The sequence below is a fragment of the Jatropha curcas genome, chromosome 2 (assembly GCF_041381405.1).
Source record: "Jatropha curcas cultivar XTBG-Jc1 chromosome 2, XTBG_Jcur_1.0, whole genome shotgun sequence".
Taxonomy (NCBI): Eukaryota; Viridiplantae; Streptophyta; class Magnoliopsida; order Malpighiales; family Euphorbiaceae; genus Jatropha; species Jatropha curcas.
In genome coordinates this window covers 28,663,490-28,677,357 of record NC_143152.1, presented here as the reverse complement: position 1 = coordinate 28,677,357, position 13,868 = coordinate 28,663,490, and positions in this window count along the sequence as shown.

Sequence of the window (13,868 nt, the reverse complement as noted above, 5' to 3'; positions counted from 1 at the left end):
TTCTAATGGCCTCAAGTCTAGCAACCGGGGCAAAGGTTTCATCAAAATCGATGCCTTCCTCTTGGTTATACCCTTAAGCCACTAATCTTGCTTTATTTCTCACAACGTTACCTTGTTCATCAAGCTTATTTCTAAACACCCATTTTGTTCCAATAACAGAATGGTTTTTAGGTCTAGAAACAAGTTTCCAAACTTGGTTTATCTCAAATTGATTTAGCTCTTCTTGTATAGCAAGAATCCAACTTTCATCATTTTGAGCATCTTCTAAATTTTTAGGTTCTAATTGAGAAACGAAAGCAACATTACCAAAATATCTTCTAAGTTGCGCTCTAGTCATCATCCTTTCTGAGGGATTATCCTTAATGTCTTCTTGGGGATGATACTTGTGAAATCGCCATTCTTTTAGTAATTGAGAATCTTCATTTTTTGTTTCTGGCATTTGACTTTCAACCTATTCTGATCTTCATGTTCTAATTCAGGTTCAGCCTGACTATTGATGTTCTGATCGCTTTCTGGCTGTTCTAGTTGTTCTGATTGCTCATTCTGCTTTTCAGGATTAGAATCTAAAGCATCATCACTTTCTAATGTTCTAGAAGTAGAGTCAGTTTCATCAAACACAACATGAATAGATTCTTCTACAACTAGAGTCTTTTTATTAAATACTCTATATGCTTTACTATTATTAGAATATCCCAGAAAAATCCCTTCATAAGATTTAGCATCAAATTTAGCAAGATGATTTTTCTTGTTATCTAGAATAAAGCATTTGCACCCAAAGATATGAAAATAGCCAATATTTGGTTTTCTACCTTTGTATAGCTCAGATGGAGTCTTTTTAAGTTTAGATCTTACCAAAGCCCTGTTTAGAATATAACAGGCAGTGTTAACTGCTTTTGCCCAGAAATACTTTGGTAGATTAGAATCACTTAGCATGGTTCTGGCCATTTCTTGAAGTGTTCTATTCTTGCGTTCCACCACTCCATTTTGTTGAGGTGTTCTAGGTGCTGAGAAGTTATGGAAGATTCCTGTCTCGTTGCAAAAAGCATCGAATTTCTGATTTTCAAATTCTCCTCCATGATCACTTCTAATTGCCGTGATGTTGTATCCTTTCTCATTTTGTATTCTCTTGCACAGATGAACAAACATGTCATATGACTCATCCTTATTTCTAAGGAAGAGTGTCCAGGTGAATCTTGAGTAATCATCTACAATAACAAATGCATAGAATTTTCCTCCAAGACTAGAAGGAGTAATTGGACCAAATAAATCAAGGTGCAGCAATTCTAAAGGTCTAGAAGTAGAAACCATGCCCTTGGATTAAAAAAGAAGTTCTGGTTTGTTTGCCCATTTGACAAGCATCACAAATGTGATCTTTTTCAAATTTCAACTTTGGCAAACCACGAACCAAATCTTTCTTAGACAGTTTAGAAATAAGGTGCATGCTTGCATGTCCAAGTCTTCTATGCCATAACCAACTAGAATTATCAATAGAAACTAAACATATATCCTAGTTATGCATATCAGAGAGATTTACTAGATATATATTTCCAAACATTTTTCCAACGAATAAGGTTTTATTATCATGCATGTTCTGAACTTCACAATGAGAAGGTTCAAAGATCACTCTTCTATTTTTATCACAAATCTGACTCACACTTAACAAGTTGTAATGTAATCCTTCCACTAAGCATACATCTTCTATTGAAGGATTAGAACCTACCACACCAATACCAACGATTTTACCGTTTGCTTTGTCTCCAAAGCTTATTGTACCTCCCTTTTTCTTTTCTAATCTGGTGAACTTCTTTCTATCACCAGTCATATGCTTAGAGCAAGCGCTGTCCATGTACCACATCTCTGTTTTCAGCTCGCTCCTTAGGCACACCTGAAAAGATCATGCAGATTTAGGTACCCAACTCATATTGGGTCTTGGAGGGTTAGTGGTAACAGGTGCACTATGATTTTTCTTTTTGTTGAAACTTTGATGTTCTAAAGTCACAACATTAGAAACAGCATTTTTCTGATTAGAAACACGATTTAGTTTAGAAATGCTATCATGACTAGAACTTGTCTTTTCTTTAGAAAATGATTCTGAAATTGATTTTAGAATTCTAATCTCAGTTTTCAAAGATTCATTTTCAGAATTCAGATTTTTGCATTTTTCTTCAAGATGTGTCAGATTTTCAGAAAATCGATTATTACAACTTTTAATATCTTTGATTTCTATAATGAGATCTCTGCATGTAACTTCTTGATAAAAAGCATCTTTTAGATGATTACTTTCAAATTTTAATTTTCTGAAATCTTTCTTTAGAACTTTATGCTTTCTAACAAGTTTTTCAAACTCATTGCAAGGATTATTGTAAGTATTTAGAAGATCACTTTCTGATTCGGGTTCAGAAATACTTACAGTGCTTTCATCATTCTCATGGATCATTGCATTTGTTTCGTTGATTCCAGCTTTCTGTGTTGAAGTCAGAGTGCTGATTTCTTTAGATTCAGAATCGATAGTAGCCATTAGACAGATATTAGCAATTTCTTCTTGATCGCTGTGGCTTTCAGGATTAGAATCATCTGAATCACTCCATGCAGCTACAAAAGCCTGCTTTAGCTTCTCTTTCGTTGACTTCCTTTTCAATTTAGGACAATTAGGCTTGATATGTCCAAGTTTGTTGCACTCATAACAAAGCACTTCAGAAGGTTCAGAAGGTTCTTTCTTTCGTTGACTTCTTTTTGTTAAACTTTTTCTATGGCCTTCCACTCTTTCTATAGAACTTTTTAAATCTTTTCGCAACAAGTGCTAAATCATCACTATCAAGATCAGAAGAACTTTCTTCACTAGAATCTACCCTCAAAGCCAGTCCTTTCTTTTTCTTATCTTCTATAGTCAAAGAAGATTTCATTTCTTCTGAAACAAGAGCTCCTATAAGATAATCATAAGTGACAGAAGTCTCTTTGTAATTCATGACAGTTCCTATAGAATCCCATTTTCTAGGTAGAATTCTAAGGATTTTCTTAACAAGCTCATCTTTTGAAATTTCCTTTCCGAGAGTTCTCAAAGGATTAACTATATTGGTAAATCTAGAATTTAATTCTGCAATAGTTTCTCCTTCTTTCATACTAAACATTTCATATTCTCTCCAAAGGATATTTATTCTGGATTCTTTTACTCTATCTGTACCCTCATAGGTGACTTTAAGTTTTTCCCATACCTCTGCTGCAGATTTACATCCAGACACTTTGTTGTATTTAGTTGCATCTAAAGCACAATGAAGAATATTAATGGCTTTTGCATTTACAGCAATGTCATTCCAATCAGCATCTGTATATTTGTAACACCCCTTCCCGGTCCACCCGTTAAACCCGAATGAACCGAGCCGAGACGCTACAATCTGGTTGAACCTATGTCCTGTCATGCGGATGTCATACTGTATGCAAAATATGAATATAAACACTCCCAATTACACTCTAAACTTCCAACATCTCCAAAGAATCATCATAACACAATAATACTTTATATATATATCTTTTCATAATGGTATAAATCTTCAATAGCATTTAATATCTAGCAATTAATTTCATTCAGAATCTATATCAAGTTTTCATGACCTAATCATACCAACTATAGTCAAATATTTCATCTTCAATCATTTCATAAGTATTATTCTTATCTCTAACTACTTACACCAAAATAATTACATGTTTCACTTATATTTCCAATTACAGAAGCTCTAACAAATGGAAAAATTATACATGCCATAAATCTTAATATTACAACTCTCAATCTACTATGACCAAGTTAGTCACTTCTGCTTTGAACATACTCCTCAAGTCTTCAAGTAGCAATCACGATCTTCAACCTGCGCGTGATAAAAATCGACGCGCTGAGTATAAAACTCAGTGGTTCTCATACTTCACATACTAAACAAAGTGCGATGGCAACTAACTTAAAATACCAATTTCATAAAGCATTGATACCCATAGAATCAGTAAATTTCAACATAAATGTCTTTTTATAGCAACGAATAAACTTCTAATTCATAAACATCAATAATTGAGTTCAAATTATCTTATAACTCCTTTACATGAACCTTAAATCACACATTATGATACTATCATGATCTTACCTGCTGTTCATTGTGTTGTATGAATGAAATCAATAAATATGTAAGAATACATAACAGTATATGTTCATTGTCTTACTTGCTATTCATTATGCTGTATGACTTATGCACGTTTAGTCACATCATATAAGTTATGATTAATAACAACTCATGACTGTATGGCTCCTTAAGAATTAAATAAATAAACTTGTAAGCATATATAACATTATACTTTCACGATCTTACCCGATGTTCTTTATGCTGTATGAACTCTGCAACTTTGATTAACTCAGTGAATATCATAATGAATAAAGAAACATATAAGCACATACATATGTGGAAATAAATACACATTTACTCACATATGGAATGTAAGCACACATATCATGATACTTTCATGTTTAACTTGATGATCTTTCTTGCTGTTTAGTATACTGTATGAGTATGCAATTTGTAATCAATATAACTGTATAGCTCCATAAGGTTATAGTGAAACCGAAGTGATAAAAAAAACTGTATAAAACTGTGTGAAACTGTATGCTTGGCTGCTATGGCCTGTATAATCATATTCACTCAACGGCCTGTAGCCGGAGTAACAAACTGTATAGGGCGCAGATCTGCTATTCTATGTCGCGACATAGCCTTATCTACATGGTTTCTACCTAACCTCAATGGAGCATATTAATGGAATGCCAATAGATAAACAAAAGCAAAGTAACTGTGTCATAATTTGCATGCTTGTTGACAGCGTTTTTCGCAAGTGTACGAAATCGCAACAAGTAATATAGAGTAAGAAAGTATCGTATCCACAGGGATTGTTTATCAATTACCAAAATTATGTTAACCTATTATTATTTAGATGATGATAAAAGGAATTCGCTGTAAAGTAAATAAAATTCAAAAAGAGATCAAACACAAAATTTAGGTGAAAAGAAATCAGGGGATTAAGATACTAGGGAATTTGATTTCATTTAATTCTATCCAGCTTATTCTATTAGTTCATTAATCAACTTTAATTGTTCAAGTAGGAGAAACAACCCTAAGGTTACTAACAAACTCTCCCGATGTATTGTTAGCTATTCTAGTCCAGTTTAATTACCTATCTTAATAGTGAAATTAAACATGAATCAGATCATTAGGTTTTATGGTTGTTTTATGAATTCACAACTTAATACTTTATTAACTTATGAAAACCTCCCTTGAGTCAAACCATATAGCTTCCGCATCAAGTTATTATTCTCAAGTAAATTATTATCTTTTTCATATCAATAACCCTTCTCCCAAATGTAATTATTGAAATAATTCAATCCAGGGGAAATATTCTGCTTGGAAGCCTTAAGCACAATAATAAGTTATAACAAGAACAAAGAAAAATAAATCTAATATTATAAACTGGAATCGAAATAAATTACATCAAATCCCTAGTATAAGAGTTTAGCTAGACATAGTAATTAAATTAAACTCAATCATACTTGAATCATTCATCATATTTAAAGACAGGCAATAAAGAAAGAAACAAGATGAAGAGTTTAGAATAAAAACTGTATCACAACTATGTTGATGGCTTCCTTGAATCTTGGCACAATTATTTAAAACTTGAAATCTTTGAGAAGAAGAGAATTATGTAAAGTGTTGCACAAAAAACGAGATCTCTTGCTATGAGAAGTTCCTTTCTTTATATAGAGGTCCTGAAGGCAAGTCTGACTCCTTTTAGGAAATAGAATCCTTATTTAGTACAAAATCCTTTATAGGAGATCATAATTGTTTAGGCTCTTGATTTCTTCTTGATTAGGACTCCTTTTTCTTCAGGAATAGGTCCAGGTCTTGTTTAGTGTGTTAAGGAAACTCCTTGAAGTCGGCCCATGTGAGAAAGTCTTGATGTGTGTTTTAAATTCATACTAGTTCCGCCTGGACAGCACGGGCGTGCTTCATGGCACGGGCTGGGCGTGCTGTAGTCTGGAAGTCTAGCTATTGAAGCACTGCGGCATCTCATGAGAGACTCGCGCTCGCGTAGTGTAGATTCGCGCTCGCGAGTGTTGGTCGCGCTCGCGTATGTGAGGCTTGCGCTCACGAGTTGCGCGGCCTAACTCTCTGCCTCTCGTTTGCGCAACTCGCGCTCGCGTAGTGTAGATTCGCGCTCGCGCATGTGAGGTTCGTGCTCTGCCTCTGTTTTGCGCAACTCGCGAGTGCTTCGGGGCACGCTTTAGGCGTGCTGGTTTCTCTCCTCATGGCTTCTAGCACGGGCATGCCTTCCAGCACAGGCTGGGCGTGCTGGAGGCTGAGTGTTTTGCATTCTAAAATTCTTTTCTGCGCCAAATTTCTGCAATTTTCTCTTAGATCAAGCGGATTAAAGACCAAGGAAACTTTTTAAACACAATTATACTAAAAGTGATTTAAAATTAAATTAAAGAAGTAAAAACTTACTAAAATTCTAATAAAAACTGTATTAAAAACACTATAAAATTTACACTTATCAAAATTCCCCAAACTTAAACCATTGCTTGTCCTCAAGCAACAAAACTAAAGGAAAAAAATAATTTGACGACACTAGTTTAACATGGTTGGAGATGATTTCCATAATCTTTCATGATATCACGATTAGTAAACAAGTGAATAAACTCAATCGTTCTCCATGCTAATCATACTTAAGTTTGACTTTTATTTTTGAATAAAACACATTCATTGAGTAAAATACAAGTTTAAAGAGATTGTCGACACTAATATTTATTCAATTTATGATAAATAGGACATGAATTATCTAAAGAATTTTCAACCTTTCAAAAATAAGACAATTGATAGTGCAACAATGGCATTCCCATATGCAGAATTAGTCATTCTTTCTCCACGATTTAAATGCATACAATTGAAAGATCAAGAGGTCTTTATTTTGGGTTGTAATGGGGCTTTCTTGGTGCAAATTTTGCTTAATCAAAAGAAAGGATAAAAGGGGAGTCAAAGAGTACAAAAGAATGTATAATATTCAAGATTCTATTTTAATTAAACTTTTACTAGTTCTAGGGAGTGTTGGTTTTGAAGCTTTCTTACTAGCTAGAGGCATCTTGTGCAAGGTCTTTTCTTAATATTTTGGCACTACTCTTACTTGCTTTACCATTCTTCTTGCATTCTTTTGATTGCTTTGCATGTGCCTCTTTCTTGATTCTTTCCTCTTTTCTTTATTTGCTAGTATTGATTGATGAATTCTCCCTCTTTGTTGCTAAATTCTAATTAAAAGTCGAATCTTTTAATCATACGATCCTTTGTACTTAGGGTAAGAGATTTGAATTTGGCTTTAATGGCTCGGTTTATTGAGGGTGAAGAAGAAAATTGTACGGTTTAAGGCTTCAAAGTGGGTTTCAAAGGTCATATATTTTTATTTAGGTGGTCTAGGCTATATGAGTGTCAACAAAAATTGCCTAAATCATCTCTTTCAAGATGTAAACATTTAAATTTCTCGCCTCGAAGGAAGTTCTAATTTTTGTTCTAGGAGTGCCAAGGTTTAAAATACTTTTAGAGTAAAACACACCTTTATATCATAACTTTCATAAAAATCAGTGTTTTAAAAGTCTAGAAACAAATAGTTTAGATCAATGAACATGATTGAGTCAAAAATTCAAATTCAAAACTTAAGTATGCTAGAATTTAGAATCGACTATATTTAACACTCATTACTAGACATGAGAACTTTCAAGCTTACTTATAATCATTCCAAAAATGTTAAACAAAAACAAAAATTTTTTTTTTTAACAAAATTCCCTTCCCCCAATTCAATCAATCACATTGTCCCCAATGTGCATAGATTCCCCAAACTTATTGTATTACTAGAAGGAAAGCAGTAAGAGAGAAGAAGAAATCTTACCAACATTGTATTGAATAATACAATAGAACGGGTGTGGGAAGAGTCTTAGCTAAAAGAGCAACTAAACATTAAGAACAAAACAAACTACTAAAAAGTTATAAAAATTCAAATAACAAATAAACTAAAGTGAAAGCAACCAAGACAATGTATTAGAACAAATAAACAAAAATAAAACAAAGAAAAGTGAGAAATCCGTCAATTCTCTGGTGGTGGAGGTGGCTGCAGAAACTGGAGGATGGTCTGGAGTTGTCCTTGCATGGTGTCCATCCTAGAATCAAGACTGCCATTCATGACCTCAATGGACTGGAAACGGTCTGCGATCATTGTTTCCATCCCGTTAAGGCGCGTGTCAAAGAGGTCCATCCGAGACATCATTCTTGCAAGGACTTCATCGTTCGACATGTTGGACGTACCTTGGAATGATGGACCAGCACCGGATGTACCTGCACCAAAGGAAGAAGTAAAAGGTGGAGGATTGTCCTCCTCCATGTCAGCTCCACCGGCTGCCTCTGCTCCTGCATCATCAGGATTAGCCTCTGGGGCGCCCACTACTTGATATGTATCCCCGACTTTTTCAATCAGTTTCATATGCATCATAACCTCTAGGTCCAGTCTAGTACTACGCCCTCCTCCTATACTATCATAAATTGGCCTAACCGGGTTCCAAACCTGTAAGTATCTAGCAATCCGAGTTACAAAACATCCCACCATTATGGCCCCCTTGTCGGCTCCAGCCACCTTTCCAAATTTTTGGCAGAGCCAATAACCAACATTCAATAAAATCCCATTCTCAATAGCCCATAGAAAATATAATTCGTTCAAACTTAGCACCCCATCGCTTTCACTCCTTCCAAAAATGGAATTAGATAAGAATTTGTGAATGTAGCGCAAGGATGGTTTTTTTAATTTGGATGCTTTAGAATATCTAGGATTGTAATTCACTTCACCTGTCAAATTTTGCCAAGTATTACGCGCACTAAAATCACTAGATATTTGTATCTGGCTATTGTCTGTAGGAAACCCAAAAATGTGGCTAATTTCATTCACAGTTAGTTCAAAGTCTTGACTAAGAAGCCTAAAGTTAACTCTGCTTGGTGGTGAATTAGGCAATAACGGAATAAAAGCGCAATAGGAGCTCAGAAATTCTAGAGTTAGAGGGGTATAGACTAAGTCCTTGATATCAATAAATTCCCCCCACCCTATTCTCTTAAGTGGCTCTAACACAATATCTCTAAGACCCACTTGTGCTAAAGCAGCCTCATCAATAAATCGATTGGGTAAAATAGGCCGAAGAGATAATTTTGTGTACCTTTCTTGTTGATCTGATGAGGCAAAGTCGAAAGGAAGTGCAGGAGCTGAAGGAGGTTGAGGAGCTGTGGAGGATCGCGTAGTTGAACGCTTTCGAGCGGCAACGGAGGATGCGGATCTGCTGCGTTTGTATCTAGGAGGCATTGTTGGAGTTGATTAGGTGAAAATTTGGGTGGAGAGTGTTTGATTTGAGAGAAAAAAAAAAGAAGAAAAGAGAGAATTTGAGAGGGAAGAGGTGATGGCTAGGGCGTGCGAGGTGGGGAAGAGAAAGTTTGGAGGCGTGCTCTTTAAATAGGGGCGCCAATAAATGAGCTGGTCTGATCGTGGCACGGCCGTGCTGATGAGCACGGCCTGGGCGTGCTCCCCTCTGACCTGCAAAACAACAAAAGTGGCGTACCTGGCACGGGCGTGCTACATAACACGGCTTGGGCGTGCTCTTCTCTGCCTCTCGTTTTGAAAAGTGCCTGGTGATAGCACGGGAGTGCTATCTGGCACGCCTTGGGCGTGCTTGTCCCTGCCTCTCAAGTGCTTTTCGCGCTCGCGCATATGAAAATCGCGCTCGCGTATTTTGCTGGCAAACTTTCTGCCTCTCAAAGGTGTTTTCTCGCGCCCGCGCATATGAATGTCGCGCTCGCGACTTCAGTTCGCGCCCGTGTATATGAAAGGTGCGCTCGCGAGTTTTTCTTGCAACTTTCTGCCTCTCAAAGGTGCTTTCTCGCGCCCGCGCATATGAATGTCGCGCTCGCGACTTCAGTTCGCGCCCGTGTATATGAAAGGTGCGCTCGCGAGTTTTTCTTGCAACTCTTCTGACTTTCTTTTCTAATTGTCGCGCTCGCGCTTGTGAATGTTGCGCACGCGACTTGGGCGTTTTCCAGTAACACGGGCGTGCCACTTAGCACGTCTAGGGCGTGCGCTCCTCTGACCTTCAAGTGTGTTAATCTCTTTTCTATGGCACGGGCGTGCTGATGGGCACGCCTGGGCGTGCTCGGTTCTGGATTTCCACTTTTTCCTACAAAAACTCTTAACTAAACAAAAGAACTCTTATGGAGAAAATTTGGGATTTTGACAAATAAAATAGGGAATAAAAATAAATAAATGGACGAAAATTTAATAAAAATAGATGGGTTGTCTCCCATGAGCACTTTTGTTTAACGTCGTTAAGTTCGACGCACTTATCTTATTTTAGGCTAGGCAAGACCAATTGTACTCTTGATGGGTTCAAAGTTTTCATCATGATAGCTTCTCAAACGTTGAGCATTTACCTTGAAACTTCGATTCGACTTACCATCCACTATTTCAATCGCGCCATGAGGAAAAATTTCCTTGATGGTGAATGGTCCAGACCATCTAGAGCGCAACTTACCAGGAAATAACCGAAGTCTAGAGTTATAGAGCAACACTTGCTGGCCTACCTTTAGATCCCTCATGATAATGCGCTTATCGTGCCATTGTTTAGTGCGATCTTTATATATTTTAGCACTTTCATAAGCATGGAGGCGCAATTCATCCATCATGTTTAGCTGTAACAAGCGTTTTTGTCCCACTTCCTTGGCATTAAAGTTGAGAAATTGAATGGCCCAAAATGCCTTATGTTCTAACTCTACAGGAAGATGACAAGCCTTTCCATACACCATGCGATATGGAGACATACCTATAGGCGTTTTGAATGCCGTTCTGTAGGCCCATAGAGCGTCGTCTAGCTTTTTGGACCAATCCTTTCTTGATTGTCCAACAGTGGTTTCGAGGATCTTTTTGATTTCTCTGTTAGTGACCTCTACTTGTCCACTGGTTTGAGGATGATATGGAGTACCTACACGATGAGTGACACCATATTTTGCAAGAAGGGAGTCTAAATATCTATTACAAAAATGCTTACCTCCGTCCGTGATTATCGCCCTGGGAGTTCCATGCCTTGTAAAAATGTTTTTCTTGATGAAGCTCATCACACTTTTGGCATCGTTATTTGGAAGAGCAACAGCTTCTGCCCATTTTGACACATAATCCACCGCCACTAGAATGTATTGATTTGAATATGATGGTGGAAAAGGTCCCATAAAGTCCAGACCCCATACATCGAAGATTTCAACTTCAAGGATGTTGTTCAGGGGCATTTCATGTCCCTTCGAAATGTTACCTAACCTTTGACAACGATCACAAAGACGAACATAGCTATAAGCATCTTTAAAAAGATTAGGCCAATACAAACCACTTTCTAGTATACGCGCAGCTGTCTTGTATGCTCCAAAGTGGCCTCCACATTCCATTGAATGGCAGAATTTAAGGACACTTTCTATTTCAGTTTCCGGTATACATCTCCTGAAGAGCTGATCACTACAATACTTGAACAAAAATGGCTCCTCCCAATAGTAGAATTTGATATCATGAAAAAATTTTTTTCTTTGTTGGTAAGAAAAATTGGGAGGAGGAATTTTGCAAACAAGATAATTAACAATGTCAGCATACCAGGGGGTTTGAGCATTTGCCACTAGAAGAAGTTGCTCATGAGGAAAGCTTTCATTGATTTGTAGCTCGCTTGTGTCTTCTTCCCCCAATTCAAGCCTGGAAAGATGGTCAGCAACGAGGTTCTCGGTCCCCTTTTTGTCGTGAATTTCTAGGTCAAATTCTTGCAATAAAAGTACCCAACGAATGAGTCTCGGCTTTGCATCTTTCTTTTCCAGCAAGTATTTGATGGCGGAGTGATCTGTGTAGACTATTGTTTTAGCTCCAATTAGATATGCCCTGAATTTGTCAAAAGCAAAAACAATAGCTAGCAGTTCTTTTTCCGTAGTTGCATAATTTAGTTGCGCATCATTTAATGTGCGACTTGCATAATAAATAACATGCAACTTCTTGTCTTTTCTTTGTCCAAGAACAGCTCCTACAGCATGATCACTAGCATCACACATGAGTTCAAAGGGCAAAGTCCAGTCTGGTGTAGTGATGATCGAGGCTGAGATTAACTCCTTCTTCAGCCTGTTAAAAGCATCTAAACATTCTTTGTCAAAATCAAATGGAACATCTTTAACTAAAAAGTTGCAAAGAGGTTTAGTGATTTTTGAGAAGTCCTTTATGAATCTCCTGTAAAACCCTGCATGCCCAAGAAAACTTCTTATGCCTTTTACTGTGTTAGGTGGAGGTAGTTTTTCAATTACCTCAATTTTTGCCTTGTCTACCTCAATCCCCTTTTGAGAGATTTTATGCCCTAGGACAATACCTTCACTAACCATGAAGTGACATTTTTCCCAATTTAACACAAGGTTAGTATCTTCACATCGCTGCATCACTAAAGATAAATTATGAAGGCATGCATCGAAGGAAGAACCAAATACAGAAAAATCATCCATGAATATTTCAATAAATTTTTCCACCATATCAGAAAAGATGGACATCATGCACCTTTGAAAGGTTGCAGGGGCATTGCATAGCCCAAAAGGCATTCTCCTATAGGCAAAAGTGCCATAAGGACAAGTGAATGTGGTTTTCTCTTGGTCTTCAGGGGCTATAGGTATTTGGAAGTACCCTGAATAGCCATCTAAGAAACAATAAAAAGGATATCCTGCAAGCCTTTCAAGCATTTGATCAATAAAGGGAAGGGGAAAGTGATCTTTGCGTGTTTCTTTATTTAATTTTCTATAATCTATACACACACGCCAACTTGTGACTGTTCTTGTGGGGATTAATTCATTGTTTTCATTAGAAATAACAGTCATACCTCCCTTCTTTGGAACAACTTGGACAGGGCTTACCCAATTACTGTCTGAAATTGGGTAAATGATGCCGGCATCTAAGAGTTTAATAATTTCAGCCTTAACTACCTCCTTCATGTTCGGGTTCAATCTCCTTTGATATTCGATTGAAGGTTTGTAGTCTTCTTCCATCAAGATTTTATGCATGCGCACACTTGGGCTTATTCCTTGTAGGTCTGAGATAGACCATCCTAATGCTTTCTTGTGCCTTTGTAAAACCTGCAACAACCTTTCCTCTTGATCAAGCGTCAAGTGAGAAGAAATAATAACAGGAAAAGAGTGGTCCTCACCTAAGAATGCATGTTTTAAATGAGGTGGAAGTTGTTTCAGTTCATGCTTAGGAAGTTCCTTTTCTTTTTCATTCAAGATGCTTGACTCATTAGCATTATTTTCAACATGCAAAGTGATCTTCACACATTCATCAACAACATCAATTCTAAAACAGTCTCCATGATCCATAGGAAGTTTACAAGATTTAAGTACATCAAATACAATCTCTTCCTGTCCAACTCTAAGAGTCAACTTACCCTCATAGACATCTATCAATGCTCTTGCAGTTGCAAGAAAAGGTCTTCCAAGGATTAGAGATCCTTCCCTGTCTTCATCAATATCAAGAATAACAAAATCAACAGGAAAGATGAATGTACCTACCTTTACAAGCACGTCTTCTACAATCCCTCTAGGATATTTAATTGAACGATCTGCTAATTGCAAAGACATTCTTGTTGGTTTGAGCTCTCCCATACCTAGCATCTTAAAAACTTCATAGGACATAAGATTAATGCTAGCACCTAAATCTGCCAAAGCCTTTTCAAAGTCAAGATTACCAATGTTACAAGGGATAGAAAAACTTCC